General features: G+C 33.4%; 1 pseudogene; it reads left to right on the forward strand.

Moving 5' to 3' along the window:
* Positions 1 to 1,121: 1,121 nt before the first annotated feature.
* Positions 1,122 to 11,132, forward strand: LOC149546402 (uncharacterized; annotated as a pseudogene).
* Positions 11,133 to 12,815: the final 1,683 nt, after the last annotated feature.

Raw genomic sequence — 12,815 nt, forward strand, 5'->3', positions numbered from 1 at the left:
TAAATGATTATCAAAATGCAGCATCAAATCAAAATTTACTTTTATTTCCTGTAGATCTTCAAAGTTGGCCAGCACTTGCCTGCATGGAATATTTTAGCTTCAGTTAGCCACTATTGTTAAGAACATCTGCAGATCTATAAAAGAATTCTTGGCCATATCTGTTTTATGGGATGTGTTTATCAAGTTAGTAAAGAATTATGTATATGTCTGAGGATGTTAAAATGAGAATCAGAATGAAACTAAGAATAATCCTTATATAGTTGTTCCAGTTTTGAATCATCCCTGGGTATACCCACCTTGGTTTTGTAGAGCCAAAAGAGTAGAAAACCATCTATGGTATTGTTGAAGTTGGGTCTAAATACTTTGCATATGCAATTGCTAATAAGAATTGGCTAGTCTTTAGATCGTGTATGTACTGTCATTCTGGTATTAAGCATTTTGTCACTTAGTAGTTTTAGTACATTTTAAAACACCAACACCATGTCTGGCATTACATAGTGATGCAGAGCAATCACAATAATGACAATAAAATAATGGTAATATGAAATTGGCTGTCCTTAACTTGGAACCCGAACCAAACTATTATAATATTCTTCCTATCAATGAACCAATGAACTGTAACTAAATGCTTGTAAGTAATAACAAAGATTGATAAAGAGAAGACTGAAACATTATTAAAACTAAAACACACTTCCATTATACACTAATGACAGATTACAAACGTATGGCTCTCTGGGGGCTGCCGCCAGAGAGCCATGAGAGTTTCTTCTCAATTTACTCTCTTCTTCAAACATATTGTCTTTTCCCCTCTTATCGATTCTCTTCTCTATCTCCTTCCATTACATTATAAGATGTCTTTTAAAGACCATCTGAACAGTTTACAAACCGTTTACAACTACCCCAAAATCATTCATTCGATTTGCATTCGGTTACAAAATAGTGTAAAATCCTTTTGTTTGAGGATTCTTTATAAGATACATTACCCATTGAATTAAACTTGTGCATCAACTTAAATAATAATGATAAGATATTAATTCTCCCGGGATCCTTCACCCATGTCACATTTTTTGCTTATATTTGTGCATAATATTAAACCATAATGATGGTAAATTAATTCTTTCATGGGTACCACTGCACCACGTAGTGATACTGTAAAGAAGCAACAAGGAAAGTGTAAAAGGCAGCTTAAGAGTAGAAAATTGCCATGGCAACTGAGTGTGAACAACCCAACAAAGGGATCGATGGCCGAGCTTACAATGCTGCCATGCGACCTGGAACAAATTTTTAGATTTCGCAACTCAAAGAAGCTATCAACACTACCACGAAGGGAAGCAGAAATACTCTTCTCCATGTGGCTGCTAGTGTAGGAAATCTGAAATTCATTCAAGAGCTCCTCAAACTCAATACTCTGCTTGTGAAGCCTAAAAATGCACAAGGAAATACCGCATTGCACTTGGCTGCTCAGGGATGTTTCTCGAAAGTTGTGGAGATTCTACTACAACGACCAGAAAGTGGCGTGGATGTCTGCAACGATCTTGGTGAAACGCCTCTGTTCAAAGCTTGCGAAAGTGGTGATTTAGCCACAGTGATGAAGCTACTGAAAGCATCTCCAACAAATCTGAAGCAAAATACTGAGCGCGGACAAACCTGTCTATATGTTGCAATAGTCAAAGGAAATTCAGGTCAGTTATTAGAGTTTTCTGCTGCTCTTAATTTCTTTTTGATTTCTCATAATACGTACTATTGCTCTATGTAGACCGAGGAAATTTAGCCATCACGTTCCTATAAGTCATTTCTGACGTGCTTATTAGGCCTTTTTAGAACCGTTTTTTATTTTCTGGTTCATTGATGTTCCTTTTTATTAAATAGGTAGCCTATACTTCAAACTATGATACCTTTACCACTTGCTAAAGATTTTGGATGGCTCTTTCATAGAACTGCTGTCCCAGATCTTAAAGTCGGAAGATGCAAAAGGATTAATTCAAGTAAAGTTTGAAAATGACGATTCGGCACTGCATGTAGCTAGTCGGAAAAACTACGCGCAAATAATGAGACAGTTAATAGAGTTCGAAGCCGAGCTGTGTTGTTGGGTTAATGACAGCGGAGAAACTCCGCTTTGTGTGGAACCTGGAAGCAGTAAAAGAGTTGATGAATGCCAAACCGGAGGCAGTAGAAATAAAAAATAAATGTGGAATGAATGTGCTACATTTGGTTGCCCAAGTTAGCCAAACGAGAATTGTTCACTACCTCAATAAAACGGTGAGTTTGTTAGATCTGGTTAACCAGGGAATGCCACAGGAAAGTACAGAAAAGACAGATCTGGCTGAAAAGGAAGCTCATACTTCAAACTTAAATGAAGGAGATAAAACTAGAAATAATAAAAAGATAGATGTAAGTTTTGTTTTTTTCACTTGATTAAAATAAATAATAAATTCTTTTCGAAAGTACACTAATGGTAATCATATATTTTTCTATAGTTTTACACTTTAATAAGTAAGAGATATTGGTAACACTTTTATATTAACATGCATTTTAGCATGTAATATTTTCGAAGTACATAAATTGTAACCATATCTTTTAAAATTTGCTAGACGAGTAGTGGTTAATCTTAGATCTGGTTAACCAGGGAGTCGACAGTCTTTCAAAGGAAAGCCCACAGCAAAGTGCAAGAAACACAGATCCTGCTGAAAAAGGAGATCCATTTGCAAAGATAAGTGAAGGCGATACACCTCTGCATATTGCAGTGTAAGTTTCTTTTTCAACTTAATTTTGTCTTTTTGTTTTCTTACGCCTGACTTTGTTGGTATAGACGTTTTGAATTCGTGTCCAACTTTTTAATTTGATATTGGGAACGATCGAAACGTGTAAGAGCTGCATTGCCTTCCCACAATATACTCCTCGGTGCGCCCTCCAAAATTCAAATTATTTTGTTTCTAGTAGAATTATCCGTCTTTAAATGATAAATTCTTCTTGTTAGATGGTAGGATTTTGTTTAAAGATATTTCTTTTATACTTTAAAAAAAGGAAATACTTAAAGTACATTAACGGCAACTAGTCTTTTTTGGTACTTCAAATTATATAATGTTTGTGAACTTGCATATAAAATGTTAATATAATGTCGTATTATAGATATTTATATTATATAACAATTAAACTTTTTTTAATGTTAAATTGTGATATAAGAATATATATACAAGGTTTTAATTATTTATATTAATAAATTATAGTTTGCACGTTAACAAGAAATTGTCTTTTTCATGTTTTGTTTCAAATAGGGAGATATTAAAAGGTGAAACTACGACATCTATATGTTAAAGATTTCAACTACTTCATTTATTTTGGTTTATAAGTTTATAAGAAATGGTCATACTTTGAGAGTTGTCTCACCAATGGAGAGATTAAATTTTGGAATTATCTTTGACTAGTGAAATGAAGCATGCTAATTTTAAAGGTAGGGTTGAACTCGAGATATAATGAAAAGAAAATGAATATTATAATCAATGAGTAGTGAAAACCATTTATAATTGGCAAGGGTAGTTGGTTGCTCGACATTAGAGATAACAGGTAGCTAAATCATTTGAAAAATATTTATCTCTTAATATAAGAATTTCAAAAAATATATATGTTTTAAATATATTAAAACTCATTTTAATTAGTTTTTTAGGCAAAAGACAATAAGCCTGATATAAACAAAGAAGATAAACATATTACATAAGAAATTTTCATGTAAAAGAAAAACTACACATCAAATCTAGACCCAAAATAAAACTCCAAACATTAACACAAACATCCCAGTCCATACTGATTAGAACGAAGTAGATATGCCAGCACAAGTATCCAGAGAAATGATCCCATGGATATGGTGCTGTTAATGTTTCCATGAACACCATAGATCTCCCAAAGAAAAAAATTGTGATGCAGATGCTTAGCCCAGCTAAGAAGGCATCAAAACTAGTTAGCTAAAATCCACCACATTTGGGAAAGCTTGGACTGCACTGCTGCATTTTGCATCTTGGCTGAAATTGATCATGTGTCTAAATTTTATTTTGGAAGATTCAATCCAAAACTCTGTAATTTTGGAAGTCCTAAAGATGTTTTCTAATTGCAAATCTTGAGAAGAATACATAATTGTCCTGCTAGAATGAAGTGGACATGTGAAAGCCACTTGGAAATGTTGATCATGGTTTGATATTTCCTTTCTCCATGAGACTAAAATGCTCCGAATCTGAAAAATTATTCACACATATATCCATGACCAGAGAGTTTTGGTTAACACTGCTAGAACCCTAATGTGCAAGAAGGTACGCTGTAGAATTCTTTTCCCTAAAGACATGGGAAATATGACAGATTTCAAACATATCTAACATATCTCAGCTATTAGACATGACATATCTGATTCTCGAGTTAAGAGTGTTTCTATTAATGGCATTAGTGATAAGAGTAGAATCGTCTTCCACTTGAAATTATTCGAACTTAAAGAGAAAGAAATAGTTAAATGAACTACCTCAGCCAAATGATTTCTTAGACAAATACTACACTCTGACTATGTTGGCGGTAGTCGGTAGTTATTAACTTTTGTCATTAAAAGCAGACGTCCAGCCCACAACTCCACCGTCCAGTCATTAAATTAAATAGCAGACACTCTGCCATTCCAGCCACCCACGTTTTTAATATATGTAATATTATATTTAATATAGTGTAACATGTGTAAAATGTGTTGTGTGTAGAATGTTCTCATACCCTCTATAAATAGAGGCCTTATGTAATTCATTTGTGCAAGGCAGTAAGGCAATAAAATCAGTGTTATTTCTGTGTATTTGTCTTTCTCTTTGCCTTCAAATTGGTATCAGAGCATGAAGAGCTGGGCCTAGGAGCAAAATAATTATGTGTTGATATATATAACTGCTGTAGCAGTGAATGGAGCTTCTAATGTTTTCTTGATTGCAGATCATTATCAGCTTCTAAAGTTGGAGACTAGTGGCTACCAAGATTGAGAGAAGAAAAGATCCCAGTTTAATGTTTGAAGAAGGTATGAGCTGATTTCTTGGAGTGAAGTCTAATGTTAAAAAAAAATTGTTAAAAGGGGAAAGTAAGCATTATAATGTTGTTTGTTTAAGCTATATGTCATTGGCTTAGACTTGTTTGGTGGATTTGCTTTGCAAAGAAAAGTTTAAAATTGTAAGGTGCAGTTGTAACTGTGTATTAATATGGCTTCAGGAAGTAGTATAGCTCAACCACAAATTCCAATATTTTCTGGTAAAAATTATTAATTTTGGGCTATAAAAATGAAGACACTATTTTGTTCTCAAGGCATATGGGATCTTATTGAAAAGGGTTTTATTGAACCACAAGATGAGTCTACATTAACACAAGATGAAAAGGATAAATTACAAGATAACAGGAAAAAAGATGCTAAAGCGTTGTTTCTAATTCAACAATCTTCAGATGAATCAATTTTTCCTAAGGTTTGTGCCGCTAAAAAGTCTAAAATTGCATGGGATATTTTAGAAACAGCATATCAAGGGACATCAAAAGTTAAGATTGCTAAATTGCAAACTTTAAGGCATGATTTTGAAAATTTGTGTATGAAAGATTCAGACTCAGTTGATCAATTTCTAAATCAAGTAATGAATGTGGTTAATCAAATTAGATCATATGGTGATGATTTGATAGATCAAAAAGTTGTTGAAAAGATACTTCATTGTTTGCCTATAAAATTTGATGCCATTGTTGTTGCCATTGAAGAATCTAAAGATTTGACAATACTATCTATTGATGAATTGATGGGCTTACTTTTATCTCATGAATCAAGAATGAACAGAAATAACAATTCTTCTTTGGAGAATGCATTTAGATCGTAGGTATCTTTTGGCAGAGGAAGAGGAAGATCAAACTACAGAGGAAGAGGAAGAGGTAGAAGCATAGATGGACGTGGAAGTCCAAATCAAGAAGAGAGAACAAATCAATCCATTCAGAGTTCTAATAGAGGACGTGGCAGAAGTTCATTTCAACACCCATCATTAAGGTTTGATAAATCTCGAATTCAGTGTCATTATTGTAAGAGATTTGGTCATATTGCAAGTGAATGTAGAAAGAAACAAGAGGATATTGAAAAGAATGGTGCTAATTACTCAGATGTATCTGATAACAATTCAGGAAGTTTATTTATAACTTGTAATGTTGCTCAAGAAAGCTCTAGTGATATATGGTTCCTAGATAGTGGATGTAGTAACCATATGACTGGAAATAAAGATTTGTTTGCTAGCTTGGATGATTCTGTAAAATTTGAAGTAAAGCTAGGAAATGATAGTAAAGTCTCTGTAATGGAAAAAGGTGTTATAAATGTCTTGACAAAAAATGGAGGAAAAAGATATATTCCTGATGTGTATTTTGTGCCTGGATTAAAACACAATCTCATGAGTGTTCGTCAACTAGTACAAAAGGGTTACAAAGTTTCTTTTGATAATGATGTTTGCACAATCTTGGATAGAAATCCTAGTGGTAGGTTAATTGCAAGGGTCAACATGACACAAAATCGAATGTTCCCCCTCCAGATTCATTGCATTCAAGGAGGAAAAGAAGTTAGTTTCAAGACAGTATACTCAGATCAGTCGTGGCTATGGCATTTGAGGTATGGTCATCTTCATTTTGATGCTTTAAGCTTATTATAAAAAAAGAATATGGTGAAAGGATTGCCTCAAATATTGAAACCACCAAGTTCATGTGAAAGTTGTGTTTTGGCAAAACAACATAGAGAAAGCTTCCCAGTAGGAGGTTCATATAGAGCAAGAGCACCATTGGAATTAGTTCACACTGATATATGTGGACCTATGCAAACTCCATCTTTAGGAGGAAGTATATATTTCCTAACATTTATTGATGATTTTAGTAGAAAGATTTGGATATACTTTCTCAAACAAAAAAGTGAAGCTTTTGAAAAGTTCAAGGATTTCAAAAATTTGGTTGAAAAACAAAGTGGTCACTACATCAAGGTATTGCAATCTGATAGAGGTGGTGAATTCAGTTCTAATGATTTTCTAGAATTTTGTAGATTTCATGGAATTAAGAAGCAGTTTACCACAAGGTACACACCACAACAAAATGGTGTATCAGAAAGGAAGAATAGAACCATAATGAAAATGGCAAGGAGTATGTTGAAGGCCAAAAATCTATCCAATGAGTTTTGGGCAGAAGCAGTAGCATGTGCTGTATACATCTTGAACAGGAGTCCTACAAAGAGTGTTAAGAACACAATTCACCAAGAAGCATGGAATGGTAAGAAACATACAGTATCCCATTTTAGAGTTTTTTGCTGTGTTGCTTATTCATTAGTTCCATCTGAATTGAGAAAGAAATTGGATGATAAAAGTGAAAAATGCATCTTTATTGGCTATAGTGAAGAATCAAAGGCTTATAGATTGTATAATCCTGTTTCAAAGAAATTGATCATTAGCAGGGATGTTAAATTTGAAGAACAAGATTCATGGCATGAAAATGATAACAAAAAAGTCACAAGAGGAGCACCAATATTACAAGGTGATGATGAATTAAAGGAACATGGGACTCAATCAACACCCAACACTCCACCAAGGAACTTTGTGCAAGGTGCCTCACCTCCAAGTTCAAATGTAAGTGATAAATCTGATTCAACATTCTCAACACCAAGTTACAAAGGTAAGAAGACAAGAAGCTTAAAAGAAATATATGATCAAGAAGAAGAGAATATAGATATTTACTCAAATTTTGCTTTATTTTCTTGTGATCCATTGTATTTTGATGAAGCAATTAAAGAAGATAAATGGATCAAGGCAATGGATGAAGAAGTTGACTCTATTGAAAGAAATAACACATGGGAATTAATGAATTTACCTAAAGGAAAAGAATGTATAGGAGTCAAATGGGTTTACAAAACTAAATTTGATGAAAAAGGTGAAATTGTTAAGCACAAGGCAAGACTAGTTGCTAAAGGTTTTTCACAACAATATGGAGTTGATTATAATGAAACATTTGCTCCAGTTGCTAGACTTGACACAGTTCGAACTATTTTAGCAATAGCAGCACAAAATGATTGGAAAGTGTATCAAATGGATGTAAAATCAGCTTTTTGGAATAGTTTTCTTGATGAAGAGGTATATATTAAACAACCACCTGATTATGAGGTTAGTGGGCATGAAAACAAGGTATATAAACTAAACAAGGCACTTTATGGTTTGAAACAAGCTCCTAGGGCTTGGTATAAGAGGATTGATTCATACATGATAAGTAATCAATTCAATAGAAGTAACAATGAGCCCACGTTATATGTTAAGACTAATAAGGAAGGTCAGATTTTGATTGTATGCTTGTATGTTGATGACTTAATATTCACTGAAAATCTATCAGTAGACATGTTCAAGTCAGAAATGATGAAAGAATTTGAAATGACAGATTTGGGGCTGATGAGATATTTCTTAGGTATTGAAGTTATTCAATGTGACAAAGGTATCTTCATTTTTCAATCCAAGTATATAAAGGATGTTTTAAAGAGATTTAAAATGATGAATTGCAATCCAGTGTCAACTCCAGTTGCAACAGGAACAAAACTTAGCAAGGAAGAAAAGGGCTCAAATGTGGATCCAATTATGTTTAAAAGACTTGTTGGAAGTTTAATGTATATGACAGCTACAAGGCCAGACATCATGTATAGTGTCAGTTTAATCTCAAGGTTCATGGAATCACCACAAAATTCTCATTGGCAAGTTGGAAAAAGGATATTGAGATATATTGCAGGAACAATGGGATATGGAATTCTATATTCCAAAGCTAAAAATTTTGGTTTGATTGGTTATACTGACAGTGATTTTGCAGGTAGCATTGATGACAGGAAGAGCACTTCTGGATATATCTTTCACCTTGGATCAGGAGCTATATCATGGGCATCAAAGAAGCAACCTATAGTGACAATCTCATCAGCTGAAGCAGAATATGTAGCTGCCACTTCCACATCATATCAAGCAATATGGATGTGTCGATTTTTGTTCGATCTTCACCATCATCAGGAGGAACCAACACCAATTCTTTGTGATAACAAATCAACAATAGCATTATCTAAAAATCATATATTTCATAAGAGGAGCAAACATATTGATACAAGGTACCACTTCATCAGAGAATTGGTCAACAATGGAGAAATCTACCTTGAGTTCTGCAAATCTGAAGATCAATTGGCAGATATATTCACTAAGCCATTACCAAAGAATAACTTTGAATATCTGCGAGAGAAATTGGGTATTACTGATGCAAAATTTGTTAATGACAAAAATTAAGGGGGAGTGTTGGCGGTAGTCAGTAGTTATTAACTTTTGTCATTAAAAGTAGACGTCCAGCCCACAACTCCACCGTCCAATCATTAAAATACATAGCAGACACTCTGCCGTTCCAGCCACCCACAGTTTTAATATATGTAATATTATATTTAATATAGTGTAACATGTGTAAAATGTGTTGTGTATAGAATGTTCTCATACCCTCTATAAATAGAGGCCTTATGTAATGCATTTGTGCAAAGCAGTAAGGCAATAAAATTAGTGTTATTTCTGTGTATTTGTCTTTCTCTTTGCCTTCAAACTAGCTTGAATTTTCCTTAGAGGAGCCATCAAAATGTACTTTAACAAAACCCATAGGCAGAGACTTCCACCTAATATATGATCTGTCTACCTTTTTATTCATTAAGAATGGAATTATGAATGAAAGGACAACAATATATTTCTACTCCTTAAGGAGCAAACTATCCCAACAAGTAAAGCTTTAGTAAAGCTTAAGTTAAAACTTAAACTATTATATTGAGCGGGTGAGGTGGCATAATCATTCATTAAAATTTGAGCGCATGGGGTGGCATAATCATTCATTAAAATTTGAGCGCATGGGGTGGCATAATCATTAATTAAAAATGTAATTTGAGGTTTGGATACGTGACTAAGTACGATAGTATCACCCCCTCCGGGAGAGGAACTAATCGGGAAATAGACTGGCCAACCTGTGTCCCGTCACTACTCTCCAAAACTGTACATCCTTTGGATGGTAGGAAGCCTAAAGATTTTCACACGGCCTTATTAATTATGAATTTTTCCGTTGTTAAATAAGCAAAGCAAAGTTCGTATGAAAAATGACGAAAACAACTAGAGATTCTATTAAAATAAATATTCACAATACGCAATCACCTTCATATTTCCAATACAAAATCACCTTCTATGTATTGAATTAGAGTACACATTTTGCAGATGGTTGATTCACTTCTGCGCATACCGGGAATAAACAAGGATGCTGTTAACAATGAAGGTTTAACGGCATTTGACATTGCTAGAGAAAACACAGAGTATAACGAGTCTTTCAGAATAATAGAGAGACTGGGCAACTTTCCTCGCAAGGTTAAGCCCTTCTTGTACAACGCCCCAAAGGTGAGTTCACAGAAACTGGAGAAAGTCAAAATTATGGTGGACAAAGCATTCGACGACAGACATAACACAGAACTAGTGGTTGCAGTGTTGTTAGAGACAATTGCATTTACTGCAGCCTTCACCATTCCCGGTGGTTTCAAGACGGATGCGAAGAAAGGAGAGGAACACAATCTTGGGACTCCTCTTCTCATTCGATCCATTTCTTTCAAGATGTTCATAATATTTGATTGCATTGCGTTCTTTCTGTCACTGTTTGTGGTTCTCGCGTGGCAGATATCAACGCCTCTTGCAACAGAACACAGGTTTTCCTTCATGCATATGACCAATCTCGTGGTTTGCTTCACCTCTGCCTTCATCACATATGGTTTCATGTCTGCGGTGTATACAATGGTCGGGTAGAATAAGCTGGCTTGGGCCGTTCTTGGGGCGTCCATGATCATCACCTTCTGTGGTTCATTGAGTCTCGTCTACATGTGGGCAGCGTTTTTACTGAAGATGGTGAGAGAAAAGCATCTGTGTGGTGCAGACCCTGTTTTCTTTGACCGTCTGGTGGAGTATCTGTGGATTAAACTAGAAGACAAGGGGTTTATGGACCTCATGTGCTGGTGCAACACAAAGTTTTTTTATTTCCTTCACTACAATTCCCCTGGGAAAGTTGGAGCTAACTCTAAGCGTGGATCTGTTGACAATGTTTAAATGCCACCCCAAAAACGTGCTGATCCTGTTGAGCCGATCAGAGACAGATGCACACTTTGGGAGTGATAATGAAGGTTTCATAAGTTAAATTCTATCAATATATAAGATGTTATGCTTAACAAAATTATTAAAAGACATATCTCTGAGTTTGAAAAAAAGTTTCATTATCAGAAGTTTAGTTCTGTAATTATATAAGACGGTATACTTAAGAAACTTATTAAAAGACTTCTCCGAGCCTGAAGAAATGTTAGTGGTATATCGCAAGAATATTTAATGGTATATTACAAGAATATTTATTATTATTATGTTGTATGCTCTATGTTGTGTATATTGTATGTTATGTACTGTTATGTATTATTATTGTACTAAATTTTAATTAGTTATATATGTTATATTATATTGTATCCTCTGATGTATACAGAGGAAATTGAGAAATATCTTTTTTTTAATTTTTAATTTTTTAATTTTTGTACATGTAAATTGAGGTCTTTATATTTCTAGTTTCTCTCTTATTCTCTATATAATATCAATTGAAGGACCAAGCGCTCAGAACTAAATTATATAAATTTATTATATAAATGTTCAAAGATATTTTTTCTCATGTTTTATTTTGTTTATACATATATAATTTTAGTTTTTTATTTGTTTAAAATATCATATTAACTTATATTTATGATTTGATTAATATAATTTTATTTAGAATTATAGTTTAATTTGGTATTCTATTAAGTTGTGGTTTTGATGTAGTACAGGTTAACTTTTAAATTAGTTTTGCACTAGGTTTGAGAAAGATTTGCATTAGAGTTATAGTTCATTTCATTTGTTGTTATGATTAATCTTAAATTAGCTAAAAAAATCACTAATGATGAACCTTAATTAAATCATAATCGTAATTGATCTTTAACAACAAAGAATAATCCAAAATTAGAAGTAATCTTAATCTGAGTTATATTTTAGAAATGTTCTCATGGTTTTAAGGTGCTAATGTTAATTTCATAAGGTTTTCTTTCCAATATTAATTAGTACTATTGTGAGGGCTTGTGTTTCATTTGATTTACTAGTAAGGATATAGAAAATTATTTGGTTTTGTTTATATTATCTTTAGGATGCAATTTATTTTATTTAAACTTACAATAATTAATTAGGTTTAGGGCTACAAGTCATTTAATTTTAGAGTGAGATTTCAACTTAGATTCTCAGGTTTAGTCTATAGACAGCTAAATCTGATTACATCATTTACGTAATCCTATTTAGTCATCTCCTAAGACATTATTAATTAGGTATTTAATATTTAATTAATTTATCATCATCCCCTAGTTAATTAATTTGTTTAATTAACTCTAGTCCAATTGATATATTTAAATGAAAACCAATAGTCTAATTATCAATTAAATCCTATTCTCCTTTTAAATAAATCTCATTTATTTAAAAGTTTTCCACATACTTAGCTAATACTAAACCCAAGTTAAGATTAATCTAATCTTAACCTGAACCTACCCTCCCTCAAATTCAATAAATGATTTTTGAAAAATCATTTATTCGCCCTTTATCCATCTAGTCCTCAAAACGAATTTTTAATTCATTTATCCTAACACGCCTCCCACTCCTCTTATTCTTTACTCTTCCAGTCATCCATGTCTCCCACTCCTTCCATTCTTTACTCTTCCACTCCTCCATGTCTCC

The sequence above is a fragment of the Cupressus sempervirens genome, chromosome 7 (assembly GCF_028749045.1).
Source record: "Cupressus sempervirens isolate cs-2001-9-10 chromosome 7, ASM2874904v1, whole genome shotgun sequence".
In the NCBI taxonomy this organism is placed as follows: Eukaryota; Viridiplantae; Streptophyta; class Pinopsida; order Cupressales; family Cupressaceae; genus Cupressus; species Cupressus sempervirens.